Source organism: Callorhinus ursinus, unplaced genomic scaffold, assembly GCF_003265705.2.
Source record: "Callorhinus ursinus isolate GAN/ISIS: 27379988/994484 unplaced genomic scaffold, GSC_fseal_2.0 scaffold19, whole genome shotgun sequence".
Classification (NCBI taxonomy): domain Eukaryota; kingdom Metazoa; phylum Chordata; class Mammalia; order Carnivora; family Otariidae; genus Callorhinus; species Callorhinus ursinus.
In genome coordinates, this window is record NW_027397081.1 from 19251799 (window position 1) to 19268263 (window position 16465).

The 16465-nt window shown below is 44.4% G+C and overlaps 1 long non-coding RNA gene across 1 annotated transcript; it reads right to left on the reverse strand.

The window, feature by feature from the left end:
• Positions 1-2452: 2452 nt before the first annotated feature.
• On the reverse strand, positions 2453-11071 carry LOC141374581 (uncharacterized). The gene is made up of 4 exons (XR_012381594.1): positions 10951-11071; positions 10683-10830; positions 5386-5583; positions 2453-2570 (listed from the first exon to the last, which is right to left on the reverse strand). It is a non-coding gene; the product is annotated as an uncharacterized lncRNA (long non-coding RNA).
• Between the last annotated feature and the right edge of the window lie 5394 nt (positions 11072-16465).

Sequence of the window (16465 nt, forward strand, 5' to 3'; positions counted from 1 at the left end):
CCCAAAAATAAATAAAAGTAAATCTTTTTTTAAAAAAACACAATTTTTCACAAAATTAAAAATTGGGGCATTTTGAAAAGAAAATTATTAGAGATTATTTTTGGAAACGGGGAGGGGGGGCTCCAATTTTAGTGTTCTTTAATGTTGTTCAAGGCTGTGGGAAAGGCGGGGGGGGGGGGGGGGAGGGGGGATGGATCTCATGACCCTGAGATCACCACCTGAGCTGAAACCCAAGGTCCCATGCTTAACCAACTGAGCCACCCTGGTGCCCCAAAACTGTGGTTTTTAAAAGACTAAAAGTCAGCAAAAAAAAAAAAAAATCAAATGCAACCGAATTTAATTATATTTACACATGTCTGGGTGTGATGTTGAAAGACTGGCAATGTCCAGATGCACAGTAAATTACATATTTCCTAAATTATTACATGTTTATTCCACAAAATATATTTGTCCTGTTTTCATCCTAGCACAATCACTAATTATGTTAGCATAATTAATGTTTTCATATAATTTGTGTCCTATTGATGATAATCTAAAGCAGGGATCAGCAAACTTTTTCTTAAAGGGCAAGATAGTAAATATTTTAGCCTTATGTGCAGTCTCTGTCTCAATAACTGTACTCTGGTATTGTATAGCGAAAGCAACTCTAGACAATACATAAAGTAATGAGCATGGAATGTGTGCCAATAAAACTTTATTTACAAACACAGGCAGGCAGTAATCAGTAGAGCTTGTCAACCCCTGTTCTAAAGGAATTAAAAATAAAATAGAATTTTAGTAAAAATTTATAAAACTTAGAGGCACCTGGGTGGATCAGTCGTTAAGCGCCGGCTTTTGGCTCAGGTCATGATCCCAGGGTCCTGGGATCAAGCCCTGCATCGGGCTCCCTGCTCGGCAGGAAGCCTGCTTCTCCCTCTCCCGCTCCCACTCCCCCTGCTGTGTTCCCTCTCTCGCTGTGTCTCTCTCTTTCAAATAAATAAAATCTTTAAAAAAAATTTATAAAACTTAAATGTCTATCAAGAAACTAAAAATATATAACAAAATAAAATTATTTTCATATTTTTTTACAAATATTAGTTTTTCTTCTAAAATAGTCAAAATTATCTTTAAATGAAAAGACTAGGGGTGCCTGGGTGGCTCAGTCGGTTAAGTGTCTGCTTTTGGCTCAGGTCATGATCTCAGGGTCCTGGGATGGAGACCGAGCCCCGGGGGGCTCCCTGCTCAGCAGGGAGCCTGCTTCTCCCTCTCCCTCTGCCCATCCCCCCACCCCTGCCCCGCTCATGTTCTCTCTCTCTCTCTCTCAAATAAATAAAATCTTTAAAGGAAATTGAAAGACCAAACATAAATTCTAATTTTAAGTAAAAATTGTTTAAACAAAGCTGAAATTTTAACTTGGGGGGGTAGATTTTGCATACATCTTACTAACATCTCTTACAAGAAATAAAATTACCCACAACTCTAATGTTTAGTGACCATGCAGCTGCCTATGTAAAGATTTAATATCATACTTTATGCATGCTACATTTATATTTATATCTCTATCCAGGTCTATATAAATATTAAGAGTAGTATGCATCATTTCATATTATAAAATGTTGTTCAGCCACAGGCTTGTGGTTGTGAAGCTCATTTGTGAGTTATCTATGGAACCATAAAAAGAAAGACAAAGAGAAATAAGAAAGTGGGTAATTAGTGCTAGTGGGAACAAATATTTCAGAATTCATACCATGTAAGAGGAAGAACATGACAATTCATAAAATAATAAAACATGGAATTGCCTAAGTGCTTGTCCTATTATCCCAGTAATTCTGTCACCGAAATCCTCTGCTTACTCCACAGTATTAACTGTCTCCAATGTCAGGGACAGCATAACCCACAAAAATTAGCATTCTTTTTCTTTTTCCTTTTTATATTTTTTAAATCTTTATTCATTTGACAGAGAGAGAGAGCACAAGCAGGGGGAGGTGCAGGCAGAAGGAGAGAGAGAAGCAGGCTCCCCACTGAGCAGGCCCCCCCCCCCCCAATTCAGGGCTCAATCCCAGGACCCTGAGATCAGCATCTGAGCCGAAGGCCGACACCGACTGAGCCACTCAGGCGCCCCCAAAACTTAGCATTCTTAATGAGGTTTTTCTTTTGTTTTAAGGACACAGGTTAAGATACGTGAGAAAATTTCTTGTGCCTGACTGGTGTTAGTCACAGGAATGGATGTTTAGGTTTATGGGTTGTGCAGTGCCAATGTTGAGAACTGTTCCCACGTGACAGACTGTTCTTGAGTAACTATGGGGTGTGTGTGTGTGTGTGTGTGTGTGTGTGTGTGTGTGTGTGTGTGTGATATGCAGAGTTCTCTAAAGTGTGAGTCCAAGGTGGGGGACTGGCCAATATCCATTTTCCATTCCCTGGGATTAGGTAATAGATTCAGGGTTGGGGAGGCAATACGAGTCAGAATAATGAGGTCAACTTGAGAGCTTTATTGGAATTAGAAGGAAAACGAAGCCCTTTTCACATGGTATAGTTACAGTGGGGGCTGCAAGCTTCGAGCCGCTAGCTGTCATCACATGGAGAGACCTTGCCTGAGGATGAAGACAGACAGAGACAATCAGGGCCCAGAGATAGAGACTGAGTCACAATGTCATTATTTGAGGCTTTGGCTCCTGCTGTGTCTGAAACCTGACATATTCCCAGATTTTTCAGTTATGGAAGCTATGAAATTTCTTTTCTGCTTAAACCAGTTTCACTTGGATTTCTATCATTTGCAGCCAGGAAGACTCCAATTAATATATGATATTCTGGACACTGGAATCCATTTATTTAATGACTCCCTCAGAATTACCTGGTCTCCTCTGCCTTTGACGATTTCTCGAAAATTAGATCTGATGTCCACACAGTACCTACTCTCCACTCTCTACTCTTAGGAACTCCTCAGAGCTTGCACAGCAATTTGGGAAAGAATTACTGGTAGACTTCACTGGTCACTCTACCAGAGGAGGTAAAATACAAATGTTAATTGCCTCAGGGTCAAGATATATGGTATTGCCTTGCCATCATGTGTACTAACCTCTTGGGTCTAACCATTAATGACTGTAGTAATGGTTCCAAGTCTTCAGGCCTCCCTGTACCTATGTCCTTTCTCATGTGACTTCATAGAGTCCTCCGCCTCTGACTCTGGGTTTGGCATGGCTTTGACCAATGAAGATATTAGCAAAATTTTCAAGGCTTGAAAGACACTTGTGCATTTCCATTTACTATTCTTGCCTTCTGTCATTACCATGAGAAGATTATGACCTGGCTACCCTGGTAGAGGGTAAGAGACACACAGAACAGAGTTTATTCCCTCCAGTCATGCCAACGGAGCCCTAGATCAGCCATCAGCCAGCCGACACCATGCAGAAGAGGGCGCCCAGCCAAGATAACTAGAGTGACCACACGAACCTGCAGTAGGCTGTTGACACATAAGTGAGCCCAGCCTCGATCAGGTAAACCCCACAGACTCATGAGCTACGTGTTTATTGTCATATGCTACTGAGATTTTGAGATTTTTTTTTTTTCACAGACCATTATTAAAACAGTGGATAACTGATATACCAGTCGAAAAGTGCTACCTCTGGTAGGTTCTGTCAGCTTTGTTAGACTCTCAGTTTGGGTCTTTCAGATGCTAAGAAAAAAGAGACTTAAGGGGCACCTGGGTGGCTCAGTCGGTTAAGCATCTGTCTTCAGCTCAGGTCATGGACCTGGGAGTCCTGGGATCAAGCCCCACATCCTCAGGGAGGCTGCTTCTCCCTCTCCCTGCCACTCCCCTGCTTGTGCTGTCTGTCTGTCGGTCTCTCTGTCAGAAAAATAAATAAGGTCTTAAAAAAAGAGAGACTTGAAATATTACCTCTCTGGAGTTCAGATGCAACTGTACAATTAGGAGTTATACTTAAGAGTGATCAAAAGTTTCTTGAAGCACAAGGAAAAAAAAAGAAGCAAAGCATCTAGATCAAAAAGGAAGAGCTAAAACTGTCTTTATTCACAGAAGACATGGTTGTGTACGTAGATAATCCTCGTATTTGCATAGCTGTTCTATATTCTATATCTTACAGATCTCGTATCTTAATCCAAAGGATTCTAAATTCATCGTATGTTATATCTGCCAACTCTCAGTGGCTTGCATTTTATGTTTAGTGATGTTTGTGAGTTCACTGTCAAAATAGGTGAGACATTGGGGAGCTTAAATTGGGGATGGAGACATTTCCTTACAGGGAAGATTTGCTTTTGCTTTTGCTTTTGCTTTTGCTTTTGCTTTCACTTTTGACAGTGACTAGAGGGTGCATCTGATCTGGGGCTATGTCAGTGAACTTGCCCCCACCTCTCGTACCCTCCTTGCTCTCCCTTGAGGGCTTCAATTCATGGTGGAGCCCCAGACTTCCTTTCCTCCCCCTAAAGGCTGGCCCAAAACTCAGCATCCTGGCAGTACCACTATCCATCCTCCAATCGATCTGGCTTGACCTCTCTCTTTCTCGTTCACATTCTCTCTCTTTTTGCTTATGTCTTTCCTCTTGTGAGCCTGGTAATGTCTCAAATAACATATCCTACCAGGCTTTGCTGCTTTGTAGCAGGTGCCCCTTGGAGCACACCGTCCGATATTGCCAGAAAAGGAAGAAGTCTGCCTTGTCCCCTTTCCCCCTGCTTTTCTCATCCCTAACACGGGGTATTGCCTGCAGATACAAAAACCCTAGTGCCTGCTCAGGGCAGAAAAAATGTCAGGAGCTCAGTCTTCCCATCTGGTGAGGCTTGGCACTGAGACATATTACTACACAGTAATGAGTATCTGATGTGATCAGGCTGGGTTTGGACGCTGACATCTCCGATAAATAGCTATTTGGAGTCCCCACTTCGTTTCAGGCCCCAGAATGGGGCTCTAGCTTTGGATCTGACCCCCAGTTCTGAAGTTAGTCTATTAGCCTGCATCATGCCCATAATCTCTTCAGGATTAGAATGTTGGCCCAAACCCCTGCCGACCTGACAGGGACTCTTACCATGCTCAGCTCTTCCCAACTCTCTCCCTACGTAGATGGGATTCTAATCACTATAACCCTGGTTATTTCTGGAAATGAACAGATCTCTTAGAATCATAATGCAGCTTCTTTTTCCCCAACATTCTTACCTGGCCGCCTAGAATTTCACACTTCTGTGTCCAGGAAAGAGAATACTTTCCAGGTGTCAATACTTTTTTCTGAATTACAGCTAAGTTTTCTTGATCTGTAGACACTGGGTGGGCCTACCCAGGTGTCCTTAAACAGCTCAGGCTCTCTAGCTAAGACAATTTCTCCAGTCCCGTCTGGGCCCCGTTCATTCACCCAGACTTCTGCTACTGCTCCCTAACTCAAACGAACTCCCAAGACTCACCTCAAATGCCATCAACTTCGGGAAGACTCCCCTGACCTTTCTCTTCTCCCCAAGCTGGATGGATTTGTTCATTGCTCAAGGATCCCTTGTTTTCATTCCATTTATTTCACACTTGCCCTATAATCCTCTTCATCTCACCCTTCTTACTGGATTGCAAATTCCTTCAGGGAGCTGTCTGACATCTTGTCACTCCTGAGGCTTATGAACGGAAAATAGAATTGAATTAAAAAAGAAAACTGTATTCTTAACATCATCATTTTTTATAATTGTATTCCCCACCCCAGCCCTTAGACAGGAGAGGGCTTAATAGTTCAATGAACACAGACACAATTATTTAATCTTTCCTGGAAAGAAAGTTCCCTTTCTCTCCATAGCAAAAAGACCAATCTTGGGTTAGGAGAGAACGGAGGAGGAAATGGGTCTCAAGATTGGGGGACTTTGGGAATTCAGAGAGAGCAAGCCTTGTGTTTCTGGTGTCAGGGAAAAATGCTTGTGCTGGGAGCAGACACCAGCAGCATACGAAATGACAGTAATAAAGCAAGGGCCAGACACTCGGGCTTTGACACCTGTAACTAAAAGATATTTCTGCAGCCCAGCCAAGGAATCATGTTATCATTTCTTTTATTATTAAGCAGCTGGTGCTCCCGAGATGCCCCAAGCTTTTACTTCCTTTCTGCTCTTTTAGCAGTGGTATTTATTATTGCTGTCTTCTCCCATTTGTCTCCTGGGATTATCATCCTACATGACTCTATGTCTCCAGAGTAAACTGCTCCTTTGGAGGGTGTAAAAAGTGCTAGATCCTCAGCAAGAGAAATAGGTTTCTAGCATGGACTCAGTGACTGAAGCTCCAATAAAATTAGAAGCCAGTCTCTTGGCAGAAGCCTGGCCATTTCAATAATCTTTGGACTTCAGAGTCCCCCCCTCTTCCATGGGCATATTCAAAGGAAAAGGATCCCCTCAGAATCTTCTGAAAGCCCTTCTACTCACTGCAACAACTGGCTCCACTCTGTGTGGGCCTAGTGATAGGCACGTTTTCTGTGCTCAGTTAACGAGAGTCACATTCCTACTGCTTTTGTGGGTAGTGCAGGAAAAAAAGAAATACCGTATGCAAATGGTACACAGCCTAGGAAGGAGTGGGCCAACCAAATCTGTGGCTTGGAAGCCTTGGGGATGATGAGTTAGACTATAAGCATGGTGAAATAGTCTAGAGACATAAATCCTGGTGCTAGAGTTCTTTCAGCCATAGTCATTATACACTCCTGACCCCCCTCACCCTGGCCAGAGGTGGCTGGAGATGGGCTGCAAAGTATGTGTGTTGCATCCCGTTAGAGCTGCCTGAGAAGGCAGCTCACAAAAATGGGAGCCAAATGAGACATTAGAGGGAAGGCTATTAGGGAGATATTAAATCATAAGGGATTGTCTTAAGTCATACCCTAAAGAGAGGCATATGGTATCAACAAGTAGGAGAAGGCCAAGGCCAAAGGTCTAGCAGGGCTCCTTTAGAATTTGACCCCGGGGTGCTCCAGTGCATGTGTGTTTTTTTTTTAATAAATATAAAAATTAAAAATAAATTATATTTGCTTGAAAACCAATCACCGGTCTTTCCAAAATGGATTGTGAATCTGACGCACGGTACTTTCTCTCCTGGGGCCACCCTTGCAGGAGCCACCAAGTTTGCTCCCCTGAGCAAATGCACCTTGTGTCTCTAACCAGTTTCCCTGTGTCCACTCCTCCACTCCCTAACTGCTCTCCACATAGCGGCTGGAGTCATCTTCTTAAGAAGTAATTTGAGGGGCGCCTGGGTGGCTCAGTTGGTTAAGCGACTGCCTTTGGCTCAGGTCATGATCCTGGAGTCCCAGGATCGAGTCCCGCATCGGGCTCCCTGCTCAGCGGGGAGTCTGCTTCTCCCTCTGACCCTATCCCCTCTCATGTGCTCTCTCTCTCTCTCTCTCATTCTCTCTCTCAAATAAATAAATAAAATCTTAAAAAAAAAAAAAAGGAAGTAATTTGAATCCTGTCATTGTGCTGCTAAAATTCTCAAACCACTTCCCATTCACTGGAGACAAAATCCGAAATCCGAACTCCCGCCCCCAGCCTACAAGGCTCTGCAAAGATGCCCACTTCCCCAGTTTGCTCCCCGACTCTCCCTTCCCTCCCTGCTGGATGTCAGACACTGCAGCCTCCTTTCGGTTTCTGAAACTGGCCGAAGTTGCTCAAGCTCTTTGACTTTGCACTTTTATTTTCTCTTCCTCAAACAACTTCTCCTGGATCTCCACAGGTCTGGCTCTTCATACGGGCTCAGCTCAGGTACCTTGAGAGGAGCTTTCCCCATCCTTCTGGCAAGTTCACAGCTGTGCTTCATTTTCTTCTTAACACTTGCCCTTATCTGAAATTGTTTACATGTTTATTTTCGGATTCTTCCCAGTAGACTCTGAAAGAGATGTTTACTTATTTATGAGAGAGAGAGAGAGAGCGCGCACGCACATGAGAGAGAGCACAAGTGGAGGGTAGGGGAGGCACCGAGGCAGAGGGAGAAGGCAGACTCCCCACTGAGCAGGGAGCCTCATGTGGGACTTGGTCCCAGGACCCCAGGATCATGACATGAGCCGAAGGCAGACGCTTCACCGATGGAGCCACCCAGGCGCCCCTGAGAGAGAAGATACTTGTCTTGTTAACTCAGGTGTTATCCCAGGTGGCAGATTCTCAATATTTGTTGAATGAATGAATGATGTACACAAGGATTTAATAAGCGTACTTTGATGTCCGTGGTAAGCCTATCCGAACGGTAAGTTCATTTGTATTGGCACGACTGGTTCTTAGGGACTCCAGTTTGACTCCGCTTTGGTAGCGTTCAGTTACGTATTTAATCATCTCTCCTAGCGCTGTTAGAGATTCTCCAGTCTCTGCTTTTCTGGAAATTAAAATGGAATTCGGGGTTTTGGTCTTTCGCTTTCCCACGATTTCCCAGAATTACCAATGCGGGTCTGAGATTGCTTTAGGTATTTATTGCAGCACTTTTGAATGGGTCTGTCTGAGCCTGGACACATGACCTGTAGAAGAGTGACTGCAGGCTCTCCCTAGGGCCTTTTCGCTGAATTGGGGTTTCCCTTCCTGGTTCTTCTCTTGTGCCTCCCAAGTCTGTAGGACCCACAGGAGAGGCCTTTCACATGGTGGTTTACAGTCAGTCGGTAAGCAATTCCCAGGACTGACTCTGCAATGACCTCCTGGGTTCCTGCTGGGCCCCTTACCTGCCTGAACAGGCAGATGGGGAAACAGGTGTTAAGATCTGGATTCTGGGGCACCTGGATGGCTCCGTCCGTTAAGCATCTGCCTTAGGCTCAGGTCATGATCCCCGGGTGTTGGGATCGGGCCTCATATTGGGCTCCCTGCTCCGTGGGGAGCCTGCTTCTCTCTCCCTCTGCCTCTCCCCCTGCTCATGCTCGATCATGCTCTCTCTCTCAATAAAGAAATAAAATCTTAAAAATAAAAAAGACCTGGATCCTGGCTACCTGAGTTTGCATCCCAGCTCTGCCACATGCTGGTGATGTAAACTTGGTCTTGGGTTTTCTCATCTATAAATGGTCCTGACCTTGTAAGTTGCCCAGTAAGTACCCAGCTCCTCGGGGACAGGACCCCCCCTTTGTTCTCTCTAGTCCATTCGGGAGCAGGATCCAGAAGCTGGGCACCCCCACAGACCTCCCTATTGCTGACTGCACTCCGGCCCATTGCCTGTATCATTGTACTCCACCTTTCATCTCCTCTTTGGGGACCTCCCTGCTTGGATTGCTGCCTTAGTGCCTGTCACAGTCCTCTCCACATGCCATGTACCGTCTCCCTGGATGGGCTTTTCTCATTGCGTGCTGTTGTGCCTCTCCCCAAGCACAGGCCCTACTCCTGGCAGAAGACTTAACTTTTGGGTCCTAGACTTTGTTTGGAATGTCCTACAGCCAAACCAATTCTGCTAGCCCCTAACATTAGGTGGAGCGACGGGTGGCAGAGGACTTATCAAAGGACAGGGCATTTCGGTGTCAGTCATCACTGCTGAACAGCTTCGGTGATTGCCTGTGGGTGTGTGTGCTGTACTTAGTGCTGCTCAAAGCCATCCAATCAAGACTCAGCACCCACTTCTGAGATTTATAGTACAGCCCAAGATCCCAGGTTGACCTCCTAATTCTGCTTTTCCCTCACGTGTTCCGACCTGGTTTCTTTTTTGGCCTTGTCTTATTTCTTTCAGGCTAGGGGAAATTAGAGCCAGGGAAAGCCTTTTAAAAAAAAGGCTCTAACCTGCTGTGTTCTCAGTAGCCACTGCCTGTCAGGAATAGAGCCTGACACGGTTGAGGAGTTGGATAGATTTTTCTCTTTGAGACACTTCATGTTCCAAAGCTTATTAGCCATATTTCTGATGAGCTAATTGCCTGGCACCCCGTACAGGTTCGTTAAGTTTTTTTTTTCTTTGTATTAATTAAAAGAGGAAAACAGAGTCAGAAGCAAATAAAGACCTAACCTTAAGATTGGCAGTCAACGGCAGCTCAGAGACTCTGTGAGCGTAGGACAGGTTACTTCTTAGAACCCAGACTTTGAGTACTCGCTTTGAGTCAAAGGGGAGCTCAGGAGTCACCTCTCCAGGGTCAGAGACTTTGGCCCAGCATCCTGCATAAGTGCCCAGTGTGTCACCCCAAGGGGTGGAGTCCTGGAGAATGGGAGTTCTGTGTTTTGGAGACATGAGGAGCTGTTCCAGTGGAGGAATATAGGGCATAGGGAGCTACCTTGGGCTCTTTCCCTATTCTCTCCTTGGAAAAGCATCCCTCGGAGGAGTCTTTCCATTTCAAGCAATATGGAAGAAATCTCTTAGGGTCCATCTAATCCAATGCTCTCATTTTATAGATGAGAAAAGTGAGGCCTAAAGAAGGGAAATAATGATCCCAAGTTCAAACAGCTTATTTCCAGTGAACTTTGGACTTGAGTTTGGGCTTCCTGAGGCCTAGGTTTGTATTTATTTACCACCTAAGGCTGCCAATCATCTATATCCCACCCATATCCTTTTGCCTCTATTTCTCAACAACGTGTCACAACACCCAGTGGAGAAAGAGTAGAAGAAGCCATTCTAATCCCTGAGGTCAAATGTGCTTCCTAAAAAAAGGCCTGGAAGCGCCTCACCCTCTCTGTGGCTGGACTCCTGGTAGAGCCTTGTTTCAATGCCAATAGATCCTGCTGGGTTGGGCGATGCCCATTGTCAGGGGAAAAGTCCCAACTGGATTAACAGGTGTGGTTCATGGACTGAATCCCACTGCCCTCACCTGAAAGCAGGCTTCTCAGAGCACAAGTCAGCAGGTGATACCGACCAGATGGGTGCTCCCAGGAGGAGGAGAGGAAGAGATGTCCCCTGCTTGTCACCCCTCCCCCAGCCACTCTGGCTTCTCTTTGTGCTGGGCTGACAAGGGGCAGCTGGAGACATTGGCAGGGAGATAAGCAGAGAAATTAGCTAAGGGCCTGTGGGCAAAGGCCAGCTTGGAGGAGCAGAAATGACGGTCCCAGAGCACCCTTCCCTCAGAGGCAGGCCCTTACCCTGGGGTCTAACTATTCAGTAAGCTGGTGCCCACAGCCCTTGCCAGAGCAGCTAACAATACCCTGGCTAGCCACCAGCTCTCCCGCACGTGGACTCTGGCAGCAGTCTCCCTGTTTAAATCCTTGCTCTGCCCTTACTAGCTAGGTCATCTTGGGCACATTACTTCACCTCTGGGCGCCTCGTTCTCCTTATCTACCAAAGGAGATAATGGTACCTATCCCATTGCATGACTCCTAATTAAATGAGTAAATAAAAGTAAACTACATCTGTTACCGGCGACCAGTTTCTAGGCCAGAGCAAGAGAGGAACAAGCTGGAACCCAAAAGCCAAGGCACAACTACGACCTGGACTAAAGGGAGACCCAGCACCACCAGACGCTGGACCCAAAGTGCTAATGAGGGGAGTGCTTCATCCTGATTGGTTGGAATGGCCTCATTCTGATTGGTTAGAACAGCCTCATCCTGATTGGTTGATATTGGCGGGCAACACAGGCTCTCATTGGCTCTTTTTGGAGCCGGGGTCCTCTCTTTTAAGTCCCGCTTGTAGAGGGGCCCATGCTGGACGCCTCCTGGTTTTGCAATAGTAGCCGTTGGTAAGCGCCCCACGTGTGTGATGTTTTTCACTTGGAGCTTGTTCACAGGATCCCTTGTCTCACTTCTAACGGTGCGTGAAATTTGTAGGCATTAACTATAGCATACGTCCTTTTTTGGTGCTTTTTTTAGAAAGTGAAGGTTTGTAGCAGCGCTGCACCAAGCAAGTCACTGGGCGCCATTTTCCAAAGGCATTTGCTCATTTCTGTCTCTGTGTTACATTTTGGTAATTCTCTCAATATTTCAAACTTTTTCATAGTATTATATTTATTATGGTGATGTGTGATCCGTGATTATGGCTCCCTGGAAGCTCAGATGATGGCTAGCATTTTTTTCTTAGCAATGAAATATTTTTAAATTAAGGTATGGGCATTAATAATTATTTTTTATATACAATGCTGTTGCATACTGAATAGACTATGGTGTAGCATAAATATAACTTTTGTATGCACTGGGAAACCAAAACATTAATTTGACTCACTTTATTGCAATATTTGCTTTACTGCAGTGGTCTGAAGTGGAGCCTGCCTGGAGGTGTGCCTATGAGGATCTGCTTTTATTATTATTTATTATTATTATTATTATCATCATTAAGTTTTAATAAGTTTCCTACACAGGAAAAACTAAACATTTGGCCTGAAATCTATGAGAGGCAGAGGCAGGGGGACTCCAGCTCCTGGAACCCCTGCACAATGACTGGAAATCCCAGGGACGCTTCTGGCCTTTCTGTGGCTTTTTGTGTCCCACCGCCCCCCCCCCCCAGCCATTTGCCCTTTGCAGGGACTGGTTTGGTCATGGGAATTTTTCGGGGGCATTCTTCAAGGAGTGACATGTTTTCTGATTCTTGAAAGCATCAAGATTTCAAAATTTAGAAAGTGCCTATCTTGCTAGAGTGACTGAGTGGTAGAGTAAGCCTTTGATTCCAGATGTAACTCATTTTCTACCTGTTTGACCAGAACAGGGTTACCTCTGAGCCTTAGTTTCCTCAAGCAAATTGGGAGAAGTGTTTGATCTATCTCACAGGACTGTTTGCAATCCAAAAAGAATATGTTTGAAATGTTACATTCAGATATGAAACCGTTGGGATTATTATTTGTCACAGATAAAAGATTAGGTTCCCATGTTAAATACTTAACTGTGTGGCTTTGGACAAGATACTGAAGCTTTGTTAAGACTTAGCTTTCTCGGGCACCTGGGTGGCTCAGTCGGTTAAGCATCTGCCTCCGGCTCAGGTCATGATCTTGGGGTCCTGGGATCAAGTTCCGCATCGCTGCATTGGGTTCCCTCCTCAGTGAGGAGTCTGCTTCTCCCTCTCCCTTTGCCCCACGCTCACCCCATTCATGTTCTCTTTCTCTAGCTCTCTCTCAAATAAGTAAGCAAAATCTTTAAAAAAAAAAAAAGATTCTTTTCCTCTTCCTCTGCCCCTCTCCCCACTTGCATGCACTCTCAAAAAAAAAAAAAAAGGCGACTGGGTGGCTCAGTCATTAAGGGTCTACCTTCGGCTCAGGTCATGATCTCAGGGTCCTGGGATCGAGCCCCACATCGGACTCCCTGCTTGGCGGGAAGCCCGCTTCTCCCTCTCCCACTCCCCTTTGCTTGTGTTCTCTCTCTCACTGTCTCTCTCTCTATATCAAAAAATAAAGTCTTTAAAAAAATTAACAAACAGCTTTCTCTTTTATAAAGTGGGGGGTGACTAAACTTAACTTCATCAGGTTAGTGTGAGAATTACAGGAGGTTTTGAATTGCTAGCATTCCCTACAGTATCTGATACATTGTAATAGTTGTTACACAATACTGATGTTTTACCCAGGGCCCCCACCCCAGCCCCTTAATAAATACACAGCTGCACACCTGCACAGCCACGCAGCAGGTGTTTCTGAGAAGGGCAAACACAGTAGAATCCTCTGATGACAGAACCACCCAAATGTCCACCTTCTCACTTCTCCAGTCTCAGCTCTGCAAATACAATTTATATCACAGAAGCTTCTTGGTCTATTTTGCCTGGGGGAAATAACAAAGCTTTACTCTCTTCTTTCCTCTTGCCTTTACTCTATTAGCTTGGTTTCACTCCAAATCCCATTGAAAAAAAAGAAAAGCAGAGCCTCACTGTGTTTCTGGCCAGGAGGTACAGGTGGCCACAGTTGCCTTCAGGGTTCTGACCTCTTGGAGGGGACAAAGTCAGCCCTTTTCTCATCCTGTGGCTGGTACCAAAGGGTGTCTGGTGCTTTGACTTGACCCCATCTGGAGCAGGTAGGGAAGAGTGAACTATAGTTATTAGGAAGGTTTAGTTTGGAAGGAGTCTCATGTTCACACCAAGTGTGGCTTTCTTGCCACACTTGGAATGAAGGGTAAGGTGAATGTGGAGTCCAAAAGGATATGTTATCCTTAAAAATAAAATTGTCAGTTATTTTACCAGCAAAATGTGTTTATTCAGGAATAACAGATCATTGCAATTCATAACAAGCAAGCTACTGCAAAAACCATAGGCAAGTCCAGAAAGGAGAGGAACACTATTTTACGGAGAAGGAGGAGGAAGTTGGGAGGTGTTGTTCTGAAGGAAAGCACACTGGAGAAAAGCAAGAGGTCAGGAAGATAATGGTTTCTCACTGGCTGATTTGCAAGGATACTGGATCTCTTGTAGGAGATGCAATGGACATCTTCCCTTCTTGGGGCTTATAATTGATGATTCTTTTCTGTTGCCTTTTCTTCTGCTGGGGTCTGTAATTGACAGTTCTTCTTGTAATTGACATTGAATAGTCCAGGCTTCCCTTTCTAGTATCAGGAGTTTACTTTAGTGAGGTGTCCCTTTATTAATTTTCCACAGATATTTTGGATGAGTGGGAGAAAGACAGAATTAAATCACAGTCCTGGTGCCACATGCCTGGGTTCCTCCTAGAACTGGGGAAAAAATTATGTCTTCATTTCACTGTGTATACAAAGTGTTCTCTCCGATCAGTTGATACCATAGTTCCTTTTGTTTGTTTATTTTTCCAGTTTTACTGAGCTGTGATCAACATCTAGCACTGTATAAGTTTAAGGGGTACAGCATAATGACTTGAATCACATTTACTCTGAAATGATGACCACAATAAGCATGGGTCCTTTTCATGCACTAACAGGAGTCCTGGATCCTTCACATATTCCAGCTGACGGACAGAGTCCAGTGCGTGGACCCTTGGGGGAGACAACTGAGAAAGGAATTTTCTTGGCTCCATTTCTTCCTTAATTGGGCATTAATCAACATTTGTTCTATAATTGCCTCTCGTGTGAAAGAGAGAACTGTGTCGTATAAAGTGTGTTCTAGTACACAATATGCCTGTGCTCCCCTAGGACTAAAATGACTGTAAGGAAGCTAGTAGTTGTCATTGAATTAATCTGTCCTCTTGCCCCATAAACCGTCTGAGCCTTAGCTTTTTTATTTTCAAAATGGAGAGGTGGATATTTTCCTCTACAAGTGGTTATAAGGATACAGACAATATAGATAGATAATGAATATAAACATAAACATATATCACCTAGCACAGTGCTCGGCATTTAGCAGCTACTCAAAGTAAGCTTTTTAAAAAATATATATATTAATGATTAATATTCTTTTTTTGCTCCCTTCTGAGCTTGCTCAAAGAGTATTTACTATTCGTTTCCTCCCAGCTCTGAGGGAGCAGAGCAGTGGTTGGGAATGACCATCACAGACATAACATTGCATAAGGAGAGAGGAAAGAAGGATTGCACTTTCTGATTCAGCCGAACTCTGCTACATCACCAAAGCTGTCCATTGATAACCGAGGCCTATGACTACCCTGCCGCCACCACTCTTACAGTCTTAACGAGGACTCACTGAATGCCTATCAGGAGTTACCACCTTTCTGGAGGTCACACAAACTGAGCCGGCACATTACTTGGTTGCGTTTCCAGGGTGTAGCACCGTTGTTCCCTAAATCTCTGCCTTAGATCAGTAGGTTCCCAAATGTTCTATGAGAGTTTCCTGACTGAATGCATTTAACAAGTGATATGTGCTATAGCCCTCTCTTGTAAATTCAGTGTTCAGAAACATAAGAAAGGCTCTGAAAAGTCTTGCAGTAAAAAAACAAAACAAAACCAAAACCCCCAAAAACCCCAAATCAAAGGTGGTTTACTTTGCTTAACCCATTATTTCTCAAACGCACTTGGCCACAGAACCCTTTGTTGGAGTGCCACCTGTGAACATTCCAAGGAACTAGTGTTCCATGGAACAGGTGGCAAGAAACGTTGGTGTAGTTCAAAGAACAGTGGATACGGATGCAAGAAATCACCACCATTTTAGCTATAGTAATGGGTGTAAGTCGATTATCCTCTCTGGGCTGTAAAATGAAAATATTGTCTGATAGAATCTCTGGGCCTCCTTCTAGCTCAGTGAATCTGTGGCTATAGCTATATTTATAGGAGATGGGAGGGGCACCTTTGTGGCTCAGATGTTTAAGTGTCTGCCTTCGGCTCAGGTCATGGTCCCAGGATCCTGGGATCGAGCCCCGCATTGGGCTCCCTGCTCTGCGGAGAACCCGCTTGTGTTCCCTCTCTCACTGTGTCTCTCTCTGTCAAATAAAGAAATAAAATCTTCTAATAAAAAAAACTAAAAATAAATTTTGAGCAGTTTCAAAAGGGATGGAAGGTAATTAGCATATATTCACTGCTTGCTATGTGCCAGATAATTTACAGATGTTATGTTAATCTTTGCAACCCTGTGAGGCTTAGAAGAGATAAATAACTTGCTCCACATTCGGTAACTGGAGACAAAGAAGTTGGAACGAATGTATTTTGGTGGTTCATTATGTACTGGGAAACATGTTAGTTGTTTCACATGTATTATCTTAATCTTCTCAACAGTCCTATGAAGGACATATTATGATCCCCATTTTCCAGATTAAAGTAGGTTGGATTATGAGAGAAG